We start from the raw sequence: 13,353 nt of genomic DNA, 5'->3' as shown, positions 1-13,353 counted from the left end.
TAAACAATATACGGTAGCTTTTTATCAGCCGAAGAGACTTTCAAGCATTTCAAGCAAGTGTCTGTGAACCTTTTCTCCGTCACTTCCAGCCCCTGGGTCTGGCCCCGATGTGAAGTTTGTAGCAGCAGCAGCCAATAGAACACGGCACTTTATAGTTTACAAAGCTTTTCCCTACAGGTTGTTTCAGTTCATTCTCCCAGGTCGATAGATAAAGTTAACAACTTTCGCACGTTGGCCAAGGAATCTTCTAGAGCTAATTGGATAAGTGCAAAGTGGTATCTCAGACGAGATCTTGGAAGAAAAAAGGATGTTGGTGGAAACACTGGCAAAACCCAATTAAAGCCTGTGGCTTGGTTTATAGTAATACAACAGTGATAATTTCTTAATTTTGACAAATTTAACATGCTCCTGTAAGAGGCTGTCAGTTTATGGAATCTGGGTGAATAGTATATGGAAATTCTCTGTACTGTCTTTGCAACTTTTCTTGGAATCTCAAATTACCCCAAATAAAATCTGATTTTAACAAGGCTAATTGGAAATACTCTGAGTTAGATCTGAATGCTTTGCTGAAATGTCACCGAGAAACCCTGGCAGATAAAAATCTCTGACATATAGGGACCTGTGACTACCCTCACTTTTGCTCCCATATTTTTTTCTTTGAAAAAGCTATCATCGGGGCACCTGGGTGGCTCGGTTGGTGAAGCTCCCGACTTCTGGTTTCAGCTCAGGCCATGATCTCATGATTCGTGGGTTCAAGCACCGCGTCGGGCTCTGTGCTGACAGTGTGGAGCCTGCTTGGGACTCTCTCCCTCTCCCTCTCTCTCGGTCCCTTCCCCACTCGAGTGCTTTCTCTCTCTAAATAAATAAATAAACGTAAATACATTTATATATATAATAATTATATATTATATATTATATATATCATTATATAAATATATTTTTATATTTCTTATATAAATATTAATATTTATATTATAAATATAAAAATATATTTATAATATATATTAATATATAATTATATATAATAAAATATACTATAATATTTTTATTATATATAATTATATATATAATATATATAATACATATATAATATATTATATATAATATATATATTACATATATAATATATTATATATATTATATAAAAATATATATATTTTTTATATGTTTATATAATGATATATATAATGATTTTATATCTATGTATAGGCTATCATTATATTGTCCACTATTATTAAAGCTCCATATAGGATATGTGGAAGGTACATAAAATTTAAAGGAGGAATTAAAAAGCACCAACCATGGTCTCACCACCGAAAGACCATGAGCGTTTTAGGGCACCTCCTCACCATGTGTTTAGTTTGGGCTTTCTACACCTGTGACCGTCCTCCTTCCCTCCCCGTACTCCCTTGAGCAGCTGGATGTTGCCAGAGAGCTCACTTTTGTGCTGGGAGAGCTGGGGGCGTGGCTAGAACTCACAGCCATGAATCCTAGTGGGCACCCAGCATGACCCTACTTTGTCGCTTCTCTATACTGAAACCGCACACGCACGCGCACGAGAGGTCTCCCGTGTCATCCTCCTCTTCCCGTGACCAGCGTCGCCAGCCCAGCCATGTGTGCCCCCGTGTCCTGCGTGCCCTGCTCCTACCCGAACGCCTTCTCGGAGACGTGCCTGTCCTCTGTCTCCCGAGTCACCAACATCTCCTTCTTCGTTCCCAGTACCGTGAGTAGGCTCGACTAGCTCCTCGCGTGGGGGAAAGACCCCCTGTGTCCCATAGCCCCCCCCAGCTTCACCATTTGTCCTTTAGAAGAGGATGCGGCTGTAGGGAACACTATTTTGTATTTTGTGTAGATTCTTTAGTAGTTCATCATCAAATGACCAAAACATATATACAGGGTTATAAATCTGGAATCCTTTCTTATGTGTGCAGGGGGGCGCGTTGGGGAGAGCAGAGAGAGAGGGGGGGAGAGAAAATCTTAAGCAGGCTCCACACCCAGTATGGAGCCCAACAGGGGCTTGATCTCACAGTCGTGAGATCATGACCCGAGCTGGAATCGAGAGTCGTACCCTCAGCCGACTGAGCCACCCGGGCGCCCCTGGAGTCCTTTCTGTCAACACTGTGGAAGGTGCTGTGGGTACAAACAAGGAACCAAAAGACTAGTCTGTACGAAAACGCTATGGAGGAGCATGGAAGAACATGACCTTGGCCCAACTCTGAACAGCGTGCACGCCGAAGGGCGCGAGCGTCAGCGGAGAGGCGGGCGGGAGTTGGGAAGCCTGGGGAGTTCTCAGAGGGAGACAGTTGAGCCTGCCCTGGTTTTCCCGTAATGCTTTTGTACTGCATGTAACAGTTTACAAATCAATCTCACGTCATCAACTTGGGGGGTCCTCAGACACCCCCCCCCCCCCCCGCCCAGAGAGGTATTCAAGAGGTAGGTGTCCTCACTTGCAGACAGTTTGGGATGGTTTGCCCAGGATCACACAGATAGTCTCCAAACCCAGAAGGTCCAGCTACAAGGCTGGTGCTGGCCCCTTGCCCCTCTCCCCTCCCCCACCTCCCCCACGCAGAGTAAATGTTCAAGTACGTCTCTGGGTTTGTCACCTCACCACACAGAAATGGCTAGAAGAACTGTCCCCAGATTTGAAGGGTGTGGTAAAGGTGGGCTCACATAAGATACTGGCAACATAGCCCACACAAGCTCACGAGAAGGGTCTACAAAGACACAGACCAACGTCCTTCAGGGAAGCCAAAGCTGAGGAGTGACCAGGGGCTGTGTCTTCATCCAAAGACTGTAGGGACACCATAGACAGAGACAACAAAGGGGGGCATGTGCCAAGTCAGAGGCCCCGAGGATGCTTCCAAAGGCAGTATTGGGATCAGACTATCAGGCAGGCGACTCTGGCCTTCAGCCTAATGGAGGTGGGGGCTCCGGCTGGGGTTCAGTGAAAAGCACGTGAATTCATAAAATATTAAAATTGGAAGACTCTCAGGGATCATCTTGTCCCACCCACTCAGTGTATAGATGAGGAAGTGAATTTCCCACGGCCACACAGCCAGCTCAGAAGGGAGCTCAGACAACGTTCTTCTCCAGTATCACATGAAGCCTCTCGCCCACAGAGTATTACTAAAGAAATGCAACCTCATTTTCACGTACGTAAAGTTACGCTGAAAAAAATTATCACCTGCTCAAAGCTCTTAGGGAAAGAATTTTAACGAATAGGTAAGTTACAGTCTGTAGACAAATGGGCATTTTCTTCCCAAGGGCACTTGAAAGCAATCTACGTATCTTCTGTGCTCTCCTTCTTTCCCCGTGGACTTTCTTAGCACACGCGCTCCAGGAATACACAAAGGTGAGCCTCAGCCCAGTCCTTGCTGAGAATATCACAACCCCCAAATGACGGGGTCTGCTGAATGAGACCCTGCTGTCCCATGAACTAAGAAGACGTCACCGCTGAATGGCATGATCATTCATAACCATGCCACATTTCCTGGGCAGTCAGTCACTTGACCCAGGTAAGGATGGGGAGACAGGATGCACTGGCAGAATGGGCATAAGATCTTAAATATTCTTCTGTGCTGAACTACCTGTAGCTGAGATTTTGTACCCTGCTCATGGCATGGAGTCAAGAGGGGTGTGGCCAGCAGCAGGGAAGTACCTGTCCACGTGTCTGCGGGAGAACGTTCCAGAAGAGGTGGGGGTGCCTATGTGGAGACAGCCTCACAGCTACTTCCTCTCCCCTATCACGTGGTGGCTGTTTTGCTGTCCCTTCAGACCTGCTCACCTGTCTTGATCACACCATCAGGATGGAAGCTACGTAGCTCTTTGTTAATAATTCTCGCAAATGTCCATTTTTAAAATAATTTATTTGTTTACATTTTATTTATTTTTGAGAGACAGAGAGAGACAGAACACAAGTGGGGGAGGGGCAGAGAGAGACGGAGACACAGAATCCGAAGCAGGCTCCGGGCTCCCAGCTGTCAGCACAGAGCCCGACGCGGGGCTCGAACCCACAGACCGCGAGATCGTGACCTGAGCCGAAGTCAGATGCTCAACCAACGGAGCCACCCAGGCGCCCCTTGTAAATGTCCTTTTTAAGATACTTGCACTGATATTGCAAGAATGGATTCCCCTTGGCGACTAGATGCCATGATTTGACGATCTTTTATGCTACATTAGAGCAATGTTTTAATGGCAAATCAGACCCCTATCATCTCAAAAACAGAAGCAGGTCAACTGGGGCACCTGAAGGCTTGTTTCTGGTGGTGGGGGGGGGGTGGTAGCTATTTTATGCCAAAATTACTAAAATCATAATGAGATCAAGAGTGAGGCTAACACTCAAAGTTTGGGGCCTGGTGGGTTGGGTTTTGGCAATACACATTTTTTTTTCTTTTTTCCACTCATTCAATCCAAAACGACAGCCTTGAAAACCCCTCTGTGATGTTCACCGTGCTCTAAGACATGACAGTGGCCGTAATTCAAATTTATGGCTGGGTGTGTGTGTGTGTGTGCGCGTGTGTGTGTGCGAATATACGCTTTTCTTTCTCTTCTTTAAACTAGTAATGAAGTTGTAAGCGCGGCACCTTTCATTACCTATTCATTAAAGATATGACATGAAAACAGTTTCCATGGAAATGGCTTTGTGGATTCTGAGTACATAATAAGAATTTCATTGTTTACACTACTGCACAGATAACTGACGGATGTTATTGTAGCTAGTAAAGTCTTACTTAGCTCCATGAATGCGTGCAGGGGCACAAGGGCGGTGCGCGTGGTCCCCGACGCTCCCCCACGCGCCCCGAAGCTCTCCCTTGTCAGTGGCCGTGACCTTACGGTGGGGAGGAGTGCTGAGCTACGCCTTTTCAACACCATGAAGCTTAAATATTGAAACATTCCAAAGAAAAGAGCCAAAATAGTTCCCTTCCACATTAACATGAGTGCATTTAACGTAAAGGAAGATTTTTTCCTCTCCTAACGTTTGGGCTCTAACACAAGAGCCTGGGTTCAAATCTCGGCTCCGATGCTTATTAGGTGCAAGCCCTCAGCCAAATGGCCTCGTCTCTCCCTAAGCCTTAGTTTTCTTATCTGCGAAAGGGGAGTAATCTGCATATGTAATACATCACACATATTATAAGACATACATATAATCGTAATTGTATATAACATAATGACTACATGTACTTAGCACAGGATTGTCTTGAGGATGGGAGGAGAAAGTCCATAAAGCACTCAGCAGATGCCTGGCTCCTATAAAATGCTCCCTACATGGGACACGGTGGTGTTGTCCTTGTTTACCATTAACAGGTTGAGAAAACTGACGGGGGCCCATTTCCAGGCTCAGCCAAGTGCCTTCTTCCTTCCGAGGGTCTCCCTGAAAGTGCAGCGGCCCCTCCCTGCTCCAAGCAGCGGCGGGAGGCACCTGTCCCCTTGCGGCCCCTTCCAGCTCCCATCTGCCTTTAACGATTTATGGCTTAATCCCTCTCTCCGTGAGGCCAGGCCTTCCTGGAGGTCAGTGGCCACCCCCGCCTTTCCTATCACGGCCCGGGGCCCGGCACAAAGTAGAAACATCCCCCCCCACACACACACAAAAGGGAAGGGGTTGGTTTATGAACTGAATTAATTAAAACCCACCCTGTGAAGTGAGGATTTTTATTGCTTCGATTTGGTTTGGGAGGTGGCAGGAGCACAGGGAGGCCAAGATCTTTTTTTTTTTTAACAAATGTAAAAGGATGGAGGTGCCTGGGTGGCTCAGCCGGTTCGGCATCCAACCCTCGGTTTCGGCTCGGGTCATGATCTCACGGTTTCGGGGGTTCGAGCCCCACATCAGGCTCTGCACTGACAGCACAGAGCCTGCTTGGGACTCTCTCTCTCTCTCTCTCTCTGTCTCTCTCTCTCCTTCGTGCCCCTCCCCCCCCTTGCACGGTCTCTGTCTCTCCAAAATAAATAAATAAATAAATTTTAAAATAAAAAAATTAAATTAAAATATATAAAAGGATGCAGGAAATGCATGACCCAAGGCTGAAAACGAGTCCTTAATGACTAAGACACATGCAGTTTCTGGAGTTTTCCCCGGCCACCGGTCCCGTGGGGCCAGGACGAGGGCCAGGACCAGGAGGCACCCAGCTGCCACCTTTCATGTGGCATTCACTCACAGGGCCGTCCCCTGGCAGTTAAGCTCTGCACTCTAGACTCGCCCATCTTTACCCCAGACCCAGCCCTGCGTCCCGTACAGCCCGTGCACTTGGATCCCGTGTTTGTTCGCTCTGGGCTGTCACACACAGCCCTCCTGCACCCTGTCACCTAAAGTCCTTTCCCTCCACTTCTGAGGCAAAAATCAGAATAGGGACAAGAACAGTCCCTAACACAGCAGACGGGGATGTCACCGGGTGACTCTGGCTGCTACACTTTGCAAAGGGATACCATTTGGACCTTATTTATAAAACAGACATTAATCCAGTTCTGCACGACTGTAGCACAATTTACTCAAAACATGCCAGGAAGCCTTCCAGCCTATGCAAATCCGCGTCCCACCCTCTTCATCTGCACTATGAATCCCGACTGCTGGCATCCAGATGAGAGAAAGAGATTCAACCATGAAGATGTGTTTGACATAGACCATGACTACAGAATAAGAATTGTAATTGCCAGAAGGATTCCTTGAATAATTAAGCCAGTTAGGGGTAAGGGGTACCGGGAAACAGAGAGAGAAAGAGGAAGGCAGAGACACAGGACATCGTCCCTCGTCTGTTGTTTCACACAGAGGGCCCCCACTCATCATATTTCCAAGGTGCCCCAGGAAAGCAAAAATGCCTGGAGTCATCGTCATGCAGAAGAGCAGGTTGTAACTGGAAAACTGACTCTCAAATTTACGGGGAGGGGCCACTCGGGTGGCTCAGTGGGTTAAACATCTGGCTCTTGGTTTTGGCTCAGGTCATGATCTCGCGGTTTGTGAGTTCAAGCCCCACACTGGGCTCTGCACTGTTAGCGTGGAGCCTGCTTGGGATTCTCTCTCTCCCTCTCTCTCTCTGCCCCTCCCCTGCTCTTGCTCTCTCTCCCTCCCTCTCTCTCTCTCTCTCTCAAAATAAATAAATAAACTTAAGAAAAATACAAATAAAATTTACGTGGAAATGCAAAGGACCCGGCATATCCAAAACAACTTGGAAAAGGAGAATAAAGCTCAAACACAGAGATTGCAAGGCTTATTAAAAAGCTATAACTTCAAGAGGGTGTGGTTTTGGCACATAGACATCAGTAGGACAGAACAGAGTCCAGAAATCAACCCAGGCATATATCAAATATACTCATCAAAGCATGTGTCATTTGCTTTTCAATAAAAGGGCTAAGGTAATTTAAAGTGAAAAGCTTATAGTGCGGGAACAATTGGATTTCCATATGCAAAAAAATAAAGAACACAAACCCTTACCTCACATCATATACAAGACTTAACATGAAATAGATCACACATCTAAATGTAGGTGCTAAAATTTTTTTGAATTTTAGGGGCGCCTGGGTGGCTCAGTCAGTTAAGTATCCGACTCCGGCTCAGGTCACGATCTCACGGTTTGTGGGTTCCAGCCCCGCGTCGGGCTCTGTGCTGACAGCTCAGAGCCCGGAGCCTGCTTCCGATTCTGTGTCTCCCTCTCTCTCTCTGCCCCTCCTCTGCTCACGTTCTGTCTCTCTCTGTCTCAAAAATAAACACTATAAAAATGGTTTCTTAAACAAAAAATTTTTTTAATTTTAAATTTTAGAGAAAACGTAGGTGAAAACCCTAATGATGTGGATTTGCCAAAAATTTCTCAAATATAACAAAAATAAAAAGCACACACTACATAATTTTTAAAAATCAGTACATTGACTTCATTAAAATTTAAAACTTCTGCTCTTTAAAACTCTCTGTTCTGAACAAGAAAGGCAAGCCACAGACTGGGACAGAATATGCGTAAAAGTTCATCTGACAAAGACTTGTACCTAGAATATATAAAGAGCTTTTGAAACGGAATAATAACAGAGACAACTCAATTTACATATGGGGAAATATTTGTACACTTTATCAAGGAAGATCTACAGACAACAAATAAGGACATGAAAGACTGTGTGACATTATTCCTCGGTGAGGGAGGTACAAATGAAAATCACAACGGGATATTATTACACACTCACCACAAGGGCTGGAAGGAAAAGGACCGACCGCACCGAGAGCTGGCAAGAATTTGGGAGAACTGAAATGAATCCTTACATGCTGCTGGAAGACAAAGTGATGTGACTACTTTTGCAAACATTTTGGCATTTTCTTAGAGATTTTATTTTTTGAAGTAATCTCTATACCCAGTGTGGGGCTCGAGCTCACAACTTGGAGATCAAGAGACTCATGCTCTACGGACTGAACCAGCCAGGCGCCCCCCCCCCCGACATTTTTTTCAAAAAGCGAAGCGCATGCCTACCGTATGGCCCAGCCGTTCCGTTCCTAGGTATTTGCCCCCCAAAATAGAGGCATACGCTCACACAAAGATTGTACTCAAGGGGCGCCTGGATGGCTCAGTCAGTTAAACGTCTGACTCTTGGTTTCAGCTCACGTCACGATCTCACGGATCATGAGTTCAAGCCCCACATCGGGCTCTGCGCTGTTAGCACGGAGCCTGCTTGGGCTTCTCTCTCCCTCTCTCTCTGCCCCTCCCCCGCTTGCTCTCTCCGTCTCTCTCTCAACATAAGCAAATAAACTTAAAACAACAAAGACTGCACTCAAACATTTGTAGCAGCTTTACTTGTAATGGTTAAAAGCTGGGGAAAAAATACAAACGTCCGTCACCAGGTGAACGTATGATCAAGTTGCAGGAAATCCATATGACGGACTCAGCAACGTGACGGAATGAACTAGTGATCCGCTCAACAACATAGGTGGATCTCACCATGATTATGCTGACAGAAGCGCGGCAAAAAAAAGAGCCCATACTGGATGAATCTGTTTGCATAAGAGTCAGGGAGATACATACGCATCTGTAATGACAGAAAACAGCTATGTATGGGGACAGGGACGCAGAGAGGGTCGGGAGGACAGCTTCCTAAGGGGCACGGGAAGCTTTGAGGAAGACAGATTGGTTTGTTGTCTTGAGTGTGGAGGGGGAATCGTGGGTGCACACGCACGTCAAAACCCATCAGGCTACACGCTTTCCATACGTGTCACTTATTATATGCTGATTTTACCTTAATAAACTTGCTTTCTTTTTTTTAAAGGCAAAACAAAGCAGTGAATGAGGGAGAAAACCAGCATCAGCCGTGGCCCCAAGATGGCGGAGGAGCTGCACGTACCCCACTGACCTTCGTCTTCGAAGCCCCCCAGCGGATGAGAGGCCAGCTGGAGCCCTGGGGGACCTCCCCTCCCACCGTCTCAGGAAGCGGATGCGAGCATCTCGGGGGTAGACCGACGGCCACTGGGATGTGCGTCCCAGTCTCCCCAGTGAAGGCGGCCTCCCTGCTGCCGGGAATGCTGTTGGCAGGAGAGCCTCTACCCGGAACACAAAGATGGGTTCGTGGCTCTGGGCTCCCTAAAGCTCCTCTCTGAATCCTGTGATGGCAGGGACCACCCCCCCACCCCTTCCCTGGGGGACCAGGAGCTTGTGTCCCTGGCACAGCGGACAAATATCTTGTCTTTGTGACACTATCAGGAAGCCGTTCGTCTGATGAATAGTCCACAGTTCCCGCTCCTGGGCCTCCAAACCCCACCCCAAACTCCTCACCAGGTCAACCTACCGTGTCTGGGCACTGCGGCTCTCTGCACACCCCTTGTCCCCCCCACAATGGTCCTAGCAACAAAGGACAACTACAAGCAGAACTGAGATACGAAACTTTTTCATAGAACAATTCAGTAACGGTCACAATAAATAATAGTATTATTTTACACCTCGAGGACAATTCCCCTTTCCATGATCTCATTCAATTAGCAATAATGAAGTGATCTGCACAGGGCTGAAGCGATCTGCACAGGGCTACCTGACGAGGGAAGGGCAGAGCCGGGTTCAAAGCCAGGACCGCATCCTAGGTCCTGCACGAATGCTTTCCAAACTTCGTGAACTTTGTACATCGTTCGTCCTCGTATTTAATTAATCGTTTTCTTAAAGTCGATTCTCTTTTGTGAAAGAAATGTATCAATTTTAAAATTTCTGTCGCTTCTGAAAATGGAAAGTAAGGATCACTTACACAAATGGGAAAAAATAAATGTAAAAACAAATGCCGTAAACGCAAAACAATATTATTAACCGTTGGCCTAAAGCCACTGTCTACAGAAGGCTCTGAGCCTGGGGCTGGCATCAGAAAGGCGTTAAGACCAACACCCAATGGGCCTTTGCGCCTGGCTGGACCCAGAATGGCTCAAGGGGGACTGGAAACTGAGTAACTTTGTCACTGGGCGAGTCCGTCGGCAACTATTGCCTCACCTGTGCCGCCCAAACCGCCTGGGTGCCTCTGTACATGAGGCTCAGTCCCCTCTCTAGCCGTGCCAGAACCCCAGGAGCCAGCTGTGTCACCAGCTTACCAGCCCTGGGACAGCATGGCCGTCGGCGCTGGCTTTGCGTGTCTTTGACGCAGGTCAGAGCCCTGACTCTACACCACGTCCCTGGTCTAGCAGTCTCCTTCTGTGTTGGTCATGCCTCTCCAGAGAAACAGAACCAGTAGGAGATAGGTAGATGATAGGAAGGCAGGTAGGTAAGTAGATATCTGTAAGGAGGAGTTGGCTTACGTGGTTACGGAGGCTCTGGAGTCCCACCGCCTGCCATCTGCAAGCTGAAGCCCCTGGAAAGCCGGTGGTAGAATTCCATCGGAGTCTGAAGGTCTGGGAACCACAGGAGCCAACGGTGTCCATCCTGGGGCCGGGGCGGTTGAAGATGGGCGTCCCAGCTCAATCAGCGAGGCAGAGAGCGAAAGGGGCCAATTCCCCTTCCTCTTCCTTTCTGCTCTGTCCAGGCCCGCGGTGGCTGGGTGGTTGGGAGGGCAGTCTCCCTTACCGAGTCCACTAACGATTACTCAAGGGTTAATCTCACCCAGAAGCGCCCTCACAGACCCACCCAGAAATCGTGTCCAACCGAGTCACCCCGTGGCCCACTCCAGCTGACACGAGAGATTGCTCACCACACCCTCAGAGCCCCAGCGGGCGTCTAGAAGCAAAGCGTGGCCAGAGGGAGGGCCACGTGCCCCGGCTGGCACAGCTCACCCCGTCGGGGGTGTGCCTGAGGCCACACACGGGCAGTGAGCGAACCCGCCGAACCCACTTACAGCTATTCTCCGGGTAGGAGTCCCACCTCGACGCCCAAAATGTCCTGCATTGCGTGGGGTTAGTTAGGCCAAGGCAAGCCCACAAAAGGCACAACGTGGGGTTCCCTCCGAGTCTGTCCCCGCACCCTGATCGCTTTGGTTTCCTCCTGACGGGCACGGGACATGCCCCGCTGGGTTGCCCTGGTCGTGTTGCCTCCAGCTGTCTGCAAAGCGCAGAAGGAAGCACACAGGGGCCTTTGCCCCCCCCTCTGGCCGGCCTGCGAGGCCTCCCCGGGACGCGCTTCCCGGCTCAGAGGGCATCCGATTTGCCATAGGGCCTTCCAGCAAAAAGCGTGACCGGCCAGCGCTCCCTCCTTGCGCGAATGCACTTCATCGCTGAAGCTCAGTACAGCGGCGGAGGAAGATGCTTCCGTGCCTTTTCAAGGTCAGAAAGGAGAGCAAGGAGCATAAACACGGAGCGGGCCTTGCCGCAGCCAAACAGACCATCAGACCCACAAAAGCAGAGATTAGCTACACGCAGCTGCTTGCCAGCCGAATGCATCTCCTCTTGTGGGGGTTTTATTCCCCCCCTCTGGAGCGCTCTCTGGAGCTGGCTGGCATCCTCGCACTTTTTGGGTGGGGCCACTGGCAAAATGCGGTTTCTTAAAAAAAAAAAAAAAAAAAAAATCCGTTTTCTGTTAGATTTGATCTGCCCCGCAGCGGAAGGGCTCCAATCATCCTGAGGCAGGAGTGTATATCCTTGGACCCTGAACGAAAAGCTCAGGGCAGTCCGCTTGCTCCCCCAAAGTCCGGAGTCCAGAACCGCCCCTCCCCCGAGGGGACAGCGTCGCCTCCCCCTTGCAAAGGCGGCTGCTCCCCTTGGATCCCCCCCACCCCCCCCCCGGTTCCTCTGGGACCAGCAGCCAACGACTCGCTCCTGGAGCCTCCCACCCACCTGCGTGTGTGATGACACGGCGTTAGACGGCCCACTGGGAAGGCCGGGACGTGGCTCTTGTCATTCCATCTTCATGAGATTATGACTCCGTAGGTCCCATGGGTCCGTAGGTGGGAGCGGGCTTTGTGCGGATATAAGAGCACTGGCCGGGGGAGCCTGGCCACCTGGGCCCCGAACCCAGCTCCCCGCGTGACCCTGGGCCAGTCACTTACCCTCTCAGAGGCTTTGTTTCCCCGGCAGCAAAATGAGAACGCGTGAAATTGTCTCTCACGGGTCACGGTGAGACCCCTGCGTCGCTACAGTTAAACTCCGGAGTACAGGCCACGGCGTGGGGAGCCAGCAGTAGCCCTTCTGATGAGGACCATGGAAATGCCAACCGGGGGGCCCAGGAAGGGAGAGAACTGGCCGTCACTGGGTCTCCCGCCCCGTCGGCGTGCGATGCTGGCCAGGCTGGTTCTCCCCAGGAGAGTGGGACGCTAAAATGCACACGGCGTCACGTCACGTGGAGCCTTACAGCACGGCCACGGCCCTCAGTTGACCGCAATGCTCCTGCATTCCGTTTTCGAGCCAAACACCCTGATGTCGACGGCTTGACCGAGAAGCATCGAAGTAAAAACAAACGTCCCGCTTACTCCCTACGCGTGTGTCTGTTGCCGGTAGGAAGAACGTTCTAGCTGGCACCTGCCTTTCCAAGCAACAGTGACCTAAACAAAGTTAAGAGCCACTTTTCTATGCTTTCTAGGGGGAAGGGAAGCGAACGCTCGTTAGCCTGGAGAAGGGGAGGTTGAAAGGCACGGGAATCCCCTCTCCCCAGGTTGGAAGGTCATCCCAGGAAAAGCTGCTGTCATTGAAGGTGATGTGGTGGCAGGAGGGATGCCTGTCAGAGAGAGGGAGCTTCTGCTGCAAACGGAAAAGACTTTTCTGCCAGGAAGAGTTGTGCGAGCTGCCTCATGAGGGAGAGAAGTGTGAGTTTCACAGAAGGTTCCGGTGGCATCCAGATAACTGTTTGTCGGGATGTTCTTTAAGAAATTCCTGCCTCAAGGGGAAACACTGAGCTGCGTACCTTCGGGGATCCCTGCCTCCCTCCCTGCTAGACTTGAAGACTCTGAAATTGACAGACATAACATTTGTTGGAAGCTGGTCTACACTGGGAT

General features: G+C 49.4%; 1 long non-coding RNA gene across 1 annotated transcript; it reads left to right on the top strand.

Annotated features, from left to right (window-relative positions):
• Window positions 1–1,606: 1,606 nt before the first annotated feature.
• Window positions 1,607–9,903, top strand: LOC122232052. Its single transcript, XR_006209378.1, has 2 exons — window positions 1,607–1,723; window positions 9,232–9,903. It is a non-coding gene; the product is annotated as an uncharacterized LOC122232052 (long non-coding RNA).
• Window positions 9,904–13,353: the final 3,450 nt, after the last annotated feature.

The sequence above is a fragment of the Panthera tigris genome, chromosome D2 (assembly GCF_018350195.1).
Source record: "Panthera tigris isolate Pti1 chromosome D2, P.tigris_Pti1_mat1.1, whole genome shotgun sequence".
In the NCBI taxonomy this organism is placed as follows: Eukaryota; Metazoa; Chordata; class Mammalia; order Carnivora; family Felidae; genus Panthera; species Panthera tigris.
This window is presented reverse-complemented; position numbering and strand designations above follow the sequence as displayed.